This window comes from Pseudopipra pipra, chromosome 5, assembly GCF_036250125.1.
Source record: "Pseudopipra pipra isolate bDixPip1 chromosome 5, bDixPip1.hap1, whole genome shotgun sequence".
Classification (NCBI taxonomy): domain Eukaryota; kingdom Metazoa; phylum Chordata; class Aves; order Passeriformes; family Pipridae; genus Pseudopipra; species Pseudopipra pipra.
In genome coordinates, this window is record NC_087553.1 from 32,439,672 (window position 1) to 32,454,069 (window position 14,398).

At 39.1% G+C, this 14,398-nt stretch overlaps 1 long non-coding RNA gene across 1 annotated transcript in view; it reads right to left on the bottom strand.

Moving 5' to 3' along the window:
- Positions 1-8,385: 8,385 nt before the first annotated feature.
- Positions 8,386-14,398, bottom strand: part of LOC135414583 (uncharacterized) — a 29,634-nt gene continuing 23,621 nt past the window's right edge. The window contains exons 2-3 of the long non-coding RNA XR_010430730.1: positions 11,038-11,108; positions 8,386-10,877 (exon numbers count right to left, since the gene is read on the bottom strand). This is a non-coding gene — a long non-coding RNA (uncharacterized LOC135414583). The remainder of the gene's footprint in view (positions 10,878-11,037; positions 11,109-14,398) is intronic.

Below are 14,398 nucleotides of genomic sequence, written 5' to 3' on the forward strand. Positions count from 1 at the left end.
CTCATTTTTTAGGTATTTATAAAAATTAAAAAAATCTTTCTGCTTCCTGATGTTCTGCTCTTAATTCTTGTGCACTGGTCCCTGGGATCAAGGAAGGACTGTGACCTGTTTGTAGTGGAAGTGAAGATGAAGTAGGGAACCTCATTTTGTTTTTTTTAGAAAACCAAAGACATAAACCCCAAACAATTTTTATGCCCCTACTTTGTAATGATAAAATTCTAATTTGTCCTCCCTCATCCATCCACTCCACAGTAAGAACAGTAGACATGACATGAAAAAGATTGAGGACACTGGGGATGGGCCTACTTCACCACCTGCAGACTGAGATGACTGGAAGCCCAGCATGTGGCCATTTCCTTACTACATTCTTCTCAGGATGGGCTCAGGGTAAGTAGGACAGTGCAGATCTATGGAACTCTTGCAAAATGAGTTGTGGTGAGCGCATGGCAGTATATGCTCTTGTACTGGGGTAAAAAGGTATTGGAAGCTGAAAAGTTAATGGCATGCAAACTTGGCTTCAGAGACATCCGCTAAATGAGTCTTTGAACAGGACTGGCAGCCAGGACATGAAAAGCAGCAACATCCTGCCAGAGGGAGAAGGCTTCAGGATCCTGTCCTCCCCTCTCTTTCTCTCCACCACCCCCTTATCTCTGTTGGCTCCAAAGGGGAAATCCATGCCTGATTAGAGAGGGCTTGGGGCACAAGGACCTCCTGGTAATGAAACATGCCACATCCTGTCATTGCGAACCATTCTGTCCACACACAACAGATACCATTAAAGTGCGACTGGGCAGCTGTCAGCAATTCATCCTGGCAATGGCCACCCACATCCAATGGTGTTTCCTGATGACCATTGGATGTAACTATACTGAGTGTTCTCCAAAACAGCAGCCTTGACAGAATTGTTATTTAGTACAGTGATGCAACGACCCAGTGATTGCAGACCCAATTCTCCCTCATCATGGTCCTTGAGAGGGTCTATTTCTCACTCTTCTCCCAAAAGCAAGTGGTTGACTGAAGCGTGCGATCTTCTCCTTTTCATCCCTTCCCTCACCAGGAAATGTTTGCCTGTTGTTCTGGCTATCCTCTGGGGGTTTTCCCACTCCACATAGGTCTGTTAGAGGATTAAAAACTGGGGTGACTAGTGTCATGAAATGGCTGCCACTCCAATGGGTATCAAGAGTACTTCACAAAATGACAGAATAAGCTGAGTTGGAAGGGATCCACAAGGATCATTGAGTCCAACCCTTAGCCCTGCACAGGACCGTCCCCAAGAGTCACACCATGTGCCTATCATCCAAATGCTTCTTGAATGCTGGCAGGCTTGGTGCTGTGACCACTTGCCTGGGGAACCAGTTCCAGTACCCAACAATCCTCTGAGTGAACAACCTTTTCCTAATATCCAGCCTAAACCTTCCGTGACACATCAAGTCATTTCCTCGGGTCCTGTCACTGGTCACCACAGAGAAGAGATCAGTGCCTGCCACTTCTCTTCCCCTCACAAGGAAGTTGTAGACTGAAGTGAGGTACCACCCTCACTCTACTCGAGACCGAACAGACCAAGTGACCTCACACGGCTTCCCCTCAAGGCCCTTCACCATCTTCATTTCCCTCTAATAGTTTAATATCTTTAATATCTCTAGTAGTTTAATATCTTTCTTAATTGTGGTGTCCAAAACTGCACACAATATTCCAGGTGAGGCCACATCAGTGCAGAGCAGAACGGGATAATCCCCTCCCTCCACCGGCTGGTGATGCTTTGCCTGATGCCCCCCTGGACACAGTCGGCCCTCCTGGCTGCCAGGGCACTGTTGACTCATCTTCAATTTGCCATTGACCCGGACCCCAAGGTCCCTTTCCACGCAACTGCTTTCCAGCATCTCATTCCCCAGTCTGTAGAAACATCGGGGGTTGCCCCATCACAGGTGTAGAAAGCAGCACTTCCCCTCATTGAACTTCATACGGTTGGTGATTGTCCAGTCCTCTAATTTGTTGAGGTCTCGCTGTAGGGCCTCCCTGCCTTTGAGGGAGTCAACAGCTCCTCCTAGTTTTATGTCATCTGCAAACTTGCTTCATATCCCTTTCAGTCCTGTATCCAAGAAATTTATGAAGAAGCTGAAGAGCACAGGGCCTAAGATGAAATCCTGTGAAACCCCACTAGTGACAGGTTGCCAGTCTGATGTCACCCCATTCACCTTCTGTGCTCGATCCATGAGCTAATTGCTCACCCACCACATGATGTGTTTATCCAGCTGTGTGCTGGACATTTTGTCCAGAAGGATCCTGTGAGAGACAGTATTGAAAGCTTTACTGAAATCCAAAAAGATTACATCAACTGGCTTTACTTGATCAACTAGGTGAGTTACCCTTGCCATAAAAGGAAATTAGGTTAAATGAGCAGGACTTTCCTCTCATGAAGCCGTGCTGGCTGTGATTACTGACTGTGTTGTCTTTCAGGTATTTTCCAATATTTCCTAGAATAATCTTCTCCATAAATTTACCAGGCACTGAAGATGAGACTGACAGCCTTTAGTTTCCAGGATCCGCCTTCCTACCCTTCTTGAAAATGGGGACAACGTTCTCCATCTTCCAGTCAGCTGAGATATCTCTGGATTCCCAAGACTTCTCAACAATCCTCAAGAGACGTTTCATGATGACATCAGCTAGCTCTTTGAGGATTCTGGGATGAATTCCATCAAGCTCCATAGATTTGCAGGGATCCAGCTGGAGCAGCAGATCCCGTACCATTTCACGGTCAGCTGGGAGTTGATCATTCTCACAGTCATAGCCCTCTAGCTCGGGGCACTGAGACCCCCTTGGTCCGTCATCTGTGTTGAAGACAGAGGCAAAGAAAGCCTTAAACACCTCTTGTCTCTGTCCCTGTTTGTGAGGTGACCATCCCCACCCTGTAACAGGCTGATGATATTTCTATACTGCCTGTTGTCATTAATGTATTTGAAAAAACGCTTTTTATTGGCCTCCCTCTTTTTTCTGACCAGTTTCAACTCCAGCTGAGTATTGGCCACGGGAATTTTCTCCCTACAGTGCCAAGCAACACCTCTGCATTCTTCCCATGTCACTTGACTTTGCTTCCACTGGGCATACACCTTTTTTTGCCTTATTTCCCAGAGTCGATCCGTACTCAGCCAAGTTGGCCTTCTGCCTCTCCTGCTTGACTTCTGACATTTGGGAATTGCCTGCTCCTGTGCCCTTAGGAGATGATGTTTGAAAAGTGACCAGCACTGATGGACCCCAGCATCTGCAAAAAACTTTTCCCAGGGGACCTTACTTACTAATTCCCTGAGCAGCCTGAAATCTGCTCTCCTCTCCGGAATTGAGGTTTTGCTGAGACTTTTCCTCCTGTCAATAGAGATTTTAAACTCTATCACCTCATAGTCACTGTGGCCAAGACAGCCACCGATCTCCACGTAGCTCACGAGATCCACTCTGTTGACAAGCAGCAGATCAAGGAGAGCACCTTTCTGAGTTGGCTCCCTTAGGACCTGTTCCATAAAGTTGTCATCGAGCTCCTTTAGGAATCTTCTGGCCTGGGTTGTACCAGCTCTATGATGTTCCCAGCTGAAAACGTCCCTTAGTTCCTCTGAGAAATGTTGGCATCATTTTCCTGGCTAGGAGGTCTATGGCATACTATCAGAGGCTGATTTTACAGAAATTACTTTTTCCAAAGCAAATGTCTTTAAGTGTAAATAATGAAAATTATAAAGAAAATAAATAATGTATCAAGATCTCCAAGTCTTCTTGTTTACTCACTGTGCTGCTTGAACACTGAGGATATTTCAGATTACCATACTGTTTTCCTGTTTGTGTCTTCTAGGACCTTATTATAAGTATCTAAATCTCTCCTGATTTTTAGTCCTGTTTATGCATTTGCCTTGTTAATATTGATGATGTGGTGTTATTTGAAACCACTAATCTTAGCTTAATGCCATTCTCACAAGTCTAGCTAACCTGTGGTCAAAGGTATTCTTCCTATTCTTCATGGTATGAACTCTGCTCCCTTTCTTAGAATTTGACTCTTGATTAAGGAAACCAAAACATGCCTAAGAAGGCATTCCTCTTCTAAGGTGTCCTTGTCTTCTCCTAGGCATTTTTCATCTGCCACCAGGGGTGGTGACTATTTAATGATGAATAGCATCCAGTTGGTCCCTGTGGAGAAGCTAGTCCACCTTCCAAGGTTTTGCAGCATTGCTCCTTCTAGCCAATTTATCCTTGGTGCTGCTTTGCCATCATGAACACTTGGCTGATTATGCCAACTATTCTCAAATGCTTTCCAATCTAACTTGTCCTATTGGTATTTTTATCCCTGTTTCCTGAGAGATTTGAGTAGGAGGCATGCCAGACAGTTTCCGATTCCCAGCTTTCACTAATAGAAACCTTTGGTTGTAGTGTCGAAAAGCAGATAAAAGACCAGGACTGGAATGGGTGAGGAGAAAGGGGAAGGAAACACTCAGGATCTTTGTGTGGATGGAGTAGTCATACTAAGAGAATCTTTGTAATCATTGGTTGTAATGATAAACATAAGCTTTGACTTTTTTTTCCTCTCTGCAGACTTTTCTTTACATTCTTTCTCAAAGCTCCCTGATTGCTCATGGTTTATCTTCCACTATCTGTTAATCTGTTATATACTGAGCTTTTTTTTGCTTACATCAAATCCCGTCCTTTTGCTAGGTATCACCAGTAACCAAAATCTGCAATGACAAGACAGCTAGTTACACCATGATAGTCACTCCAGCAGGAGGCCTGATATTGCCAGTCACACACATTCTTCAATATCTTTTTGTCCTCAACTTCTAAAAAAGGGTAAAGTGGGTAGATTTAGATTAGACATATCAAAGAAATTCTTTACTGTGGAGGTGGTGAGACACAGGAACATGTTGCCCAGAGAAACTGTGGATGCCCCATCCCTGCAAGTGTTCCAGGCCTGATAGGATGGGGCTCTGAGCAACCTAGTCTAGCAGAAGGTATCCCTGCCCATGGCACGGGGTTGGAACAAGATGATCTTTAAGGTCCCTTCCAACTTTACCTATTCTATGACTCTATGATTCTACCTTTGCAACAAAAATTACAATTTCTTACAGGACTCCATGAAAATTAAGAATGCTAATACTACTTTACTTTTTCATTCCCTCAGTAAAGGATGGTATTCTGCCTTGACCAGGAAGTTATACTGTTCTACAAATGAATATGATGTCATAACATGCAGTCATAAGGGGAGAAAACAGAGAACTAAATTTCACAGAAACTCTTGGATCTCTAATTTCACACCTTTTGAATACTACCTTAGTCACCTTAGATATTCTTAAAATTATTTATTAGCCCAGTTGAAATCACAGCTCTCTATTAAAAAAGTGCTGTTATTTTACTACAGAGTGGCTTCAATTACCTTGGAGGAGACAGTTTTTGTTTCTTCTTCAATCCACAGAGATTTGTTCAAATCTTCATCTCTGAACTTTACTCAAACAAGTATTTTGACACCTACTTTGCTCAATCTACTTTAAGCACAAACACATTTTTTCCTTATCATTGTAATCTTTCTATGTCTACTCTGAAATCCCCATTGAATAAAATTCAAGCTGCTGTTTCTCAGCATCAAAGGTTTTATTCTCTCTGCTAATCTAGTGCCCTGAAATTTATTCAGCCATACCTCAAGCAACCTTCTGCTCCTCCAGAAATGCAACATTTGATTATAGGTGTCTTTCCATTTTCTACAATTCCACTTATAAAAACCGAATTGTTTTAAAATTCATTTAACTCATTAAAATACTCAAATATTCTTTAAAGAATCAATCAATATTTTCCTTAAGACTACTCGTGATATCTTTAAAAAAGTGAACAACTCCAAAGTGGTTAAAGAATAGTCATGTAATATTTTTTCATGTGCCCATAAATACAACATATAAAAATATGTAATCACATAGGTAATTGTATATCTAGTATTTTATCTGAATTCTCTAACTTTTCTGTATTACATCCTTAGTCTTTTGAGCTTTCAGAAAATACCATATACTGGAATATCAACAATATAAAAAAAATTAAAATTCAAAAGTCACAGGTTATAATCACTTAGGAATTCCAACATATTTGAAAGTAATAGATTACTATAAAGACCTGAGTAAGAGTAGAAACATGGGCAGAATATATCAAGAAACAGACCATTAGACTTTCTGACATTGAATATCATCTTATATTCCTATCAAATCTGCTGAAATAAAATGCCAATTGTACCAGTTTTATTAGAACTATCAGAATCTTATTCAAATGCAAGTAACTGCAATAAATTTTGGAGAAGAAAATATAGAGACAAGATACTTGTTGAGATGTGTTATATGACTGAAAGATACCATGTTCAACAAATTAAATGTGAGAGATTTGGCAGCAAAAATACTAGTACCATCTAAGCTTCACACAGGGAAGAATTAGCACACTACAGGAAAGTATCCTCTATTACTGTGGAGACACATGATGACACTGTATGTGAAATAAAATATACGTCAGAAAAATAAAAGCATGGACAAACTGATAAGTGTTCAGAGAATTTTTAAAGTGCTTAAAGAAGGAAGACTTACGAGAAGAAATTAATGGAGCTTTTTTTTTTCTTTCTTAAGATACGGTTAGAGAAAAAGACTATTATTCACATTATTATTTATGTCCAAATGCTTAGAACCAAAACCTCAGCTTGTATAAATCTGTGTAGTTTATTTGAGAACACAATAACTATACTAATTTTTTAGTGGAGTGTAAGGGACTAAGAATAGAAGGAAAATTTAAGTTGATATGGAACAATGGAGACCACTATGACTAAGAAAGTGAAAGGTGTCATAAACTTCATGATACGGTTTAGTGGGTATGGTGGTATTCAGTCAAAGGTTGGATTTGATGATCTTGGGAGTCTTTTCCAATGATTCTATGATTCTGTGTTAAGTCTGGAACTGGGACAGGCTGAGATCCACAGCAACAATCAGGGGCGTGTAGGACAGAGAGATGGGAACAACTGGAAGACTAGAAATAGGAGACAACTCTCAAAGCGGTGGGGACAAGACAAGATGTGGTGGTGATTAGGAAGGTAAACTGAGGAGCTGAAGAAGGGTTGATGAGGTGGAGTGTAGAGTCCAGAAAGAAAGATTATAAGCAGAAGACAGTTGAAAGGAAGAGATACGTAGATTAGAAGAAAGCCAGAAAGAAGTAAATAGAGTTGTCTGTGCCAGAAGAATGAGACTGGGAAGAAATCAAGAATGGGAAAGAGATAGGAATGATCCTTGCTTCAAGCTAGAGAACACACAAAAAAGAAAGAAGAACAGGTTTTGAATGAATGGGCAGAAACATATGTATTCACAAGAGACATCTTTTCTGCAGAAAGCCTGCAGTGGAGCTGGCATGGCCTGAGTCTCACTCAGCTTAATTCTGGTAGTGTTTAGAATTAGAATGTTCAGGTTTAATCTTACAAGTTTCCCATAATCAGAATTTCTAAAAGTCACTAACAAACCAGACGTATAAGTCTCTGTTTGTTATTAATGAATTACTGTATCATGAAGTTCTTATGAAAAATCTATTTAATATGCTTAAAGACAAACTCTAAAAACAAAATGTTGCACAATCTGCTTTGTTATATTCTTGGCCAGAGTTAAATAAAATCCCATTATGAAATGATTCAGTTCTAGCAACAGAGCTCTGGTGGCTCCACAGTAAATGCATCTTAAAGGTTTCCTTTAGTTTTGTTACAAAATGCACTGTTCTATGTAAGCAACGTGGTAACAGAGGTAGAACTAAACATGGTTTTAATATCTCAGATGGCCAAAGGAGAGATCCACAGAGTCATAAATACTTTTACAGTTTTCTGTCTCTGAAGTCATATACAGGACGGAAAAGCCAAGGGTGATTATATTATTCTTCCCACTACTAATAGGTGTAACTTCCTCCTTTGATATCTGGAGGTTATATATAATATTTTTGTCATTACTGTCTTAGGAGGAAGGAAATGAAGTAATTCCCTACACTGACATCATCAGGAATCTTAATTTACCCTTCTCAAAAGAAACTTAAGGACAGAAGCTCTTAAAATCACCTCATACGCCTGCACAGAAAGATTGATTTTGTTCCTATCTATTCATAAAGGTGCATCTTTGGTCTTAAAATTATTATTCTGTTCTTGAAAAGTAAATTGTGGAACTGGCATCATGCTTCAAATTTTTTTGTGTTGTATCAGTTTAGTTTACAAACAATAAATGTTCTTGTGATTGTGCCAACCTTGCATACTCATTCTGAAATGTCACATTTTCTCATGCATATGTCAAAGAACTGGCACAAACACAACTTGAAGTTAGTAGGAATATATTGAAATATATTCAACAGGCATAAGACCAGATCTAGAGATTCCAGTGATAAAATTTTAATATAAATTCCAGCATTTTCAGAGGCATATATAAGTTTGAACAATCCCAGAATTTCACAGTGCAACATGAATTAATTTTTTTGGTCATGATACACAAGATAAATATCAAATATTGTGTATATCTGCCTAGGATACAATTAGATCTCAAAGAACTGTCCAAGTGTCCAGAATAAACACAGAAAAATAGCAAATAGCCTGACATACAAAACAGATGGCAGTGTATTGATGCGACACATGAGCCAGCTGTAAGCAAGAATCAGAGCATACTTAGTCACAAGATCCAGTAAAAACCGATATACTTTGTATGTCAGAGATTTAACCATCCCGAGTGTCATGCCAGACTGCTGCTGATAGTCCTTAGAGCTATCTTAGTTATCCTCATGCAGAACTACAGCCTGGGATGCAATCCAATCCATAGCCCCTGTATAGAAGTGCTTATAATCATAGGAAAACAACATGTGAAAGGACAGATGAGATGTTAATATACGATACGATTTTATCTTCAAATTTCTATCACTGAATCTACAAGCAAGATACTTAGTATGCACAACAACACTTATAAAAACACATTAAAAATGGCTTTGGCATTGAAATAAACATTAGTTTCTAATATGCAGAAGTCAGATGCATAGAGTAAGTGTGCTGCTCTTACAATCTAATTTTAATTACAAATCTCTCCAACACCGGGTTCCAGGACTCTGTATTTCCAATATGATTACCAATACCCTAAACATGGTTAGGTAAGACAACATAGCTATTACCGGTGTAATCCTACAGTAACATTAGGAAATCCAGAATTGAAATGTAAGAATAAACTTTCAGGCTTAATTAGAAAAAAAACCCCACAATGACCTGTTTGTAATGACACATCTCGTTAACTGTTTACTGTTAATTAAATTTTCAGTACTCTCTATCTCTCTCTGTCTATGATGACAGACATCATAGACAGAGATGGGTCTCCAGCTAGGCCGTCATCAACCTAAAGACCAAGCTCAGTTCACTAGGAAGGTTGGTCATACAATTTGCAGGCTGTAAAATTGCTTCTCACAAGAACCAAGCCTTCCTCTTTCACCTCTTTTTCTCTCCCTGCAAAATCAGGAGTCACACTCTTAATCTACCAGGCTTCTACCTCTCAGGTCTGCCCCAAGCTCTATGCACTAGCACTGTAGTCCCCCTCCTCTCAAGCTGTTTCCTCAAAATCACCATGCCCTTTTCCAAATTCTTCCTGCCTGCCACATAAATCCCAGTCACTATACACTTGTCTGGGAAGGTCTCCACTTGTCCTTGGCTCCAGCAGAAATCTACCCAGTGAAACCTCTGAAACCAAGTGTTCAGCTCCCAGCAGCAGAAGACAACGGCTTCTTAGAACAGTAGCCACCTCCACCCCTGCTGACAGGTGTGGGTGCTGTGGACCAGCCTGCTCCTTCCTGTAGAATGCTTGGCCAAGCCAGAGAATTGCAAGATGCCAAAACAATTCTTTATTTTCAGAGGAATTAGGCAAAGAACTTCTTTGTGACATTACCAATACTAATGGAAAAACATGAGAGAAAAAAATTTTAAAAATTATTCCTTTTTTTAAACTGATTGAAATTCAAGAAGCTGTAATGTTTGTCAGAATTTAGAATTAATTTGTGTGGGTTTCAAAATATTGTGCCTTTATTGTCCATTTTGCCCTGCTTCCAAAATGAAACTAAATCTAATCTTGTTAAGAGATTTGAAGTATTCTAATGCATCTCCCCATCAGCTTCCTTCATTTAACACCTTCCAACTCCTTGCATTGCAATCATTAAAGAAGTACCAGGATGGTAGTTTAGCTCAAAACTAAAAAGCTTTTTCTTTTCTGGCACCATATCGCAAACTATCATTGTAGAAGATCATAATATCTTTGGACTAAACAGTCAAGCTAATCAAATTACAATATTTAAAACGTTTCCCATAGACATCTTGGCAGCAAATTGGTCTCTAATGAGAATTTCCAATCTTAAAAACAAGAGGTTAAAGCAAAATGTTTAAAGACAAGGAGGGAAGATATCTGAGTCCATGATATATATTCTCTCTTCACTGCACATGAAGATCCAATCCAAAACATTTGGGAGTGGAAGTAGCCAAAACAGAGCAGTCATCCAGATACACATGCTACAAACCAACATAGGTTTGTTATTTCATGGCTCCATGCTTCAACTAGAGACACTGTACAGCCAACAGTGCTTTTAATGCAACCAGTTTATGTCCTCTTTTTCAATCACTACTGTTCTTCAGCTGAAGCCCTATTCATCAAGAAAGACAAAGAAATCATCCACTAGGAGCAGGGGCAACACGCAGTGTTTCTCCTTAATTGTTGACCCTTGTGAGGCAATAGTGGGAAGATGGAATTTTTTTGGTCAACTCGTCTCTCAAACACGATCTGTTGTTGGTAAGCAGCTGCAGCTGCAGTAGTCTCTGATCCAATGTGGTCCAGCCACTGAAACTGGGAACATAAAAACATTAACCATTTTTATTTTTAACACATATATATAAAGAGAAGGGATAGGTTAAATAGGCAATAAGTTGAAGTGATACTCAGGAAACTGCCACATGCAATAACAAAGATAATGCATGATGAGAAATAAGAGGGATCTGATATTTACTCTCTGAGCTTTCCACCTTAGTCAATAGTTTCCATTTTCTGAAGGAGGATAGTTTCATCACAGGATAGTTTCTGTGGAAAATAGAAAACAAAAAGACATAAGTTCCAGACTTGGCAGCTCAATGCATCACATTCTGGACAAAAATGTGAAGATTTCATAATCATCTGAATTGCACAACTTCTGGTGTGCAATTTTCTCATAGCTTGTCCTTTCATTGAAAGAAAATGTTTTTATTTTTTCTTTCCTAAAAATACAACATGCAGTGTAAACCATAGGTAGTGCCAATCCCTTCACCCAGATTTGTTCTAAAATGTCTTCTGCCAACTGCAGCTACAGGGAAAATAACTGTGGTGTCTCAGTGAATGTAGCTGTTCTTACAAGGTTGTGAGAAAATGTAGAAATTGGCAAAAATTACAGTTTTATTAAGCAGATGAGAAAAACCATAACTGAAGGCAAGGTAGTTTCGAATTCTCACTTAGTCTTCTCTTCTTTTTGTAAAAAAAATATAGCTCTTTACCCTTCAAAATATAATTTTCTACCAGTCACTACGACAAATCAGGTTTTTTTTGTAGTTTCAGGTTCTCTTCCTTTGTAGTGGCTGCCATTAAGGATGGGTAGATGGTGTCTTGGAATATGATAGTAAACAATTTCATACGTTCTACTAATGTCCCTTGTCATAAAGATCTAGCTAACAGTGAAGTCAAAGTCTTTATATGTTGGATATATAGCTTCAGAAACTTCTTTTGCTGTTTCCTCCTCTGACCTTACTACCAGTTCCCATTATTTTCTATCTCCATGGTGATCTGGGAGCCAACTCAGTATAAAATTAATTGCTCTAAATTAAAAAAAAAAAAAAAAAAGAGTTTTTGAACTAACTTTCATCTTTTTTTTTTCTATAGAGTCAGATGACTGTAAGGGCTGACATGAAACGTGTGGAGTATGAAGAGGACAAATTAGCTTAAAAATTATCTTGCTGCCTTATACTCCTGCTTGAAGTCCTCTGAATGAAATGTTTAAAACAGTAACTTAGACTAAACCCTCTATCATTTGTCCATTCCTGGGGCTATACAGGGTTATCTAAGCAAGGGCTCCAACTGGGCTGAAGAAGACTCACTAAAAATATGGAGTCATAGTTCGATTAGCTGAAGAAGAAACTTCTTGTAGCAATAGGACTAGGAAAGTATTAACATACCTACACGGATTTATTTTGCTGTGTTATGCACTTGGAACATATTTGGGGAAAAAATGAAGCTGTGCTGTTTATTTTTAAAATAAAAATAATAGAGGTTATTAACTTTGTAAGAAACAACAAGAGAAATAAGCTGATGTATGTTCAATCATCAGTGAATCACATCCCATACTAATAAAAATAGTCAGAGGTAGCCAGCACTACTAACACAATTGATTTTGGGTTAATTAGAGATAATGGCAAAAACTGCTATTATGGGGGATATCACAGTGCTTGCTAGAGTAAATTCAGCTGGTTATTTCACCAAATCAATTATTGGAGATAAGAGAAGATTTAAAAAGAGAGGGTAAAGGTAGATATAGACAATCCATTCGAAAAATGTACATTCTATTTTACATACTCTGAATATATGTTGCTAATTATATTAAAATAATATTATTGAGATTGAATGCAGTGAGAGCAAAGGCCTGTAACTGTGTTTTAAAGAGTCTTATGAAAATTGTTCCACGTTCGGTGAATCCCTAGGGTCTGAGCAGCCTGTTTTATTCTGTTCTTCTGACATTTATTAGCATATGACTGTGCCAAGACAGGCAGGATACTTCAACAATAGAGTCTAACCAGATATACTAAAATATTTTAAAAATAATTGCCTGTATGCTTCACTTATGCTCTTAAACAGATAGACACTGATGCAGTAGATTGCACTACACAGAATTGCTTAGCCTGTTTCCAGCCTGTATTTTAAAGGCAGATTTGAGTCCAAAATGAAGAATTCTAGGAAAACTTTTAGGAGAAATAATTGTACTTAAGAAACCGAACAAAAATTTGGTGTGTTTTTACCTTCTAAAGATATGTTCTATTTCAATTCAACTCAGCTCTATTCATGATTTACTGACAAAGAGCGACTCTATGAAAGTGACCACAATATGCTTTAAAACATTGGCAACAGCAACAAAACAAAACAAAATAAAATAATAATAATTGCAGTCAACTCCAAAAAGAGTTATCTAAGAATAATGAAACCTGTTAAAAATATGCTAAAGAGGGTAGCTAAAAGATGATAAAAAGTTGACTAAATGAGTTGAATCCCTGACAGCAGCAGGAGCACAATTTAGAGACTACACTGAAGGTAAAAAGGATATGCATGCTTCCTGTCATGAAAGATTTGAGAAAAGCTAAAGGAAGCCAGCATGGCTAAACAGTACAAGAAAGGTTAGCAAATACAAGAAGGCAAGTTTAAAAATGTTGCAGTAGTGTCCAAATATGGAAACTAGAGAGGATGAAAATTTGGCAGATTAAATATAAAAACAGAGTAAGACAAACCAGAAGACCACTTAAAGAAAGTTTGCAAAAAACAACAATAAATATTTTTTCAAATATAGCAGGCAAAGGAAGTCGGTCAGGGAGTCCAAAGACCCAGCCGATATTCAGATGATAAAAGAAGCACTTGGGGAAGACAGGGCCATAAAAAAAGAAACAAAATTAAACTTGTGTTTTTTTGTTCACTGTGGATGCAAATGAAAAGGCTTTCCGGCCAGAAACCTTCTTTACTTACAACTCATTACAGGAGCTGACTCAAATTTAAGTTACGGAAGAAATAGACAAAAAGAATGATAACAGTCAGGACCAGATGTCATTCACCAAGGAACTCAAGGATAAAATAGCTTAGCCAGTAAGTGTGATGTACAGCCTTTGAATTAGAAGTGCCTGAGTGCCCATGGACTGAAAGGGGACAGATGTGATGCCAGTTTTTAAAATGGGTTCCAGGACAGAGCCAACGAGCTAAGGACTAGTAAGCTTATTGTCTGGACTGGACAAATTGGACTAGTGTGGTTGACACACTTGAAGGATGGGATGCCATCCAGAGGGACACAGACAAGCTCGAGAAATAGGCCCATGGGAATCTCATGAGGCTTAACAAGACCAAGAGCAAGGTGCTGCACCTGGGTTGGGGCAAACCCTGGTATCAATACAGGCTGGGGGATGAATACATGGAGAGCAGCCCTGCCAAGAAGGATTTGGGGGTGTTGGTTGATGAGAGGCTGGACATGAACCAGCAATGTGCACTTCCAGCCCGGAAAACCAATTGTGTCCTGGGTTGCATAAAAAGCAGCATGGCCAGCAGGGCGAGGGAGGTGATTTTGTTCCTCTGCTCTCCTCTGGTGAGATCCC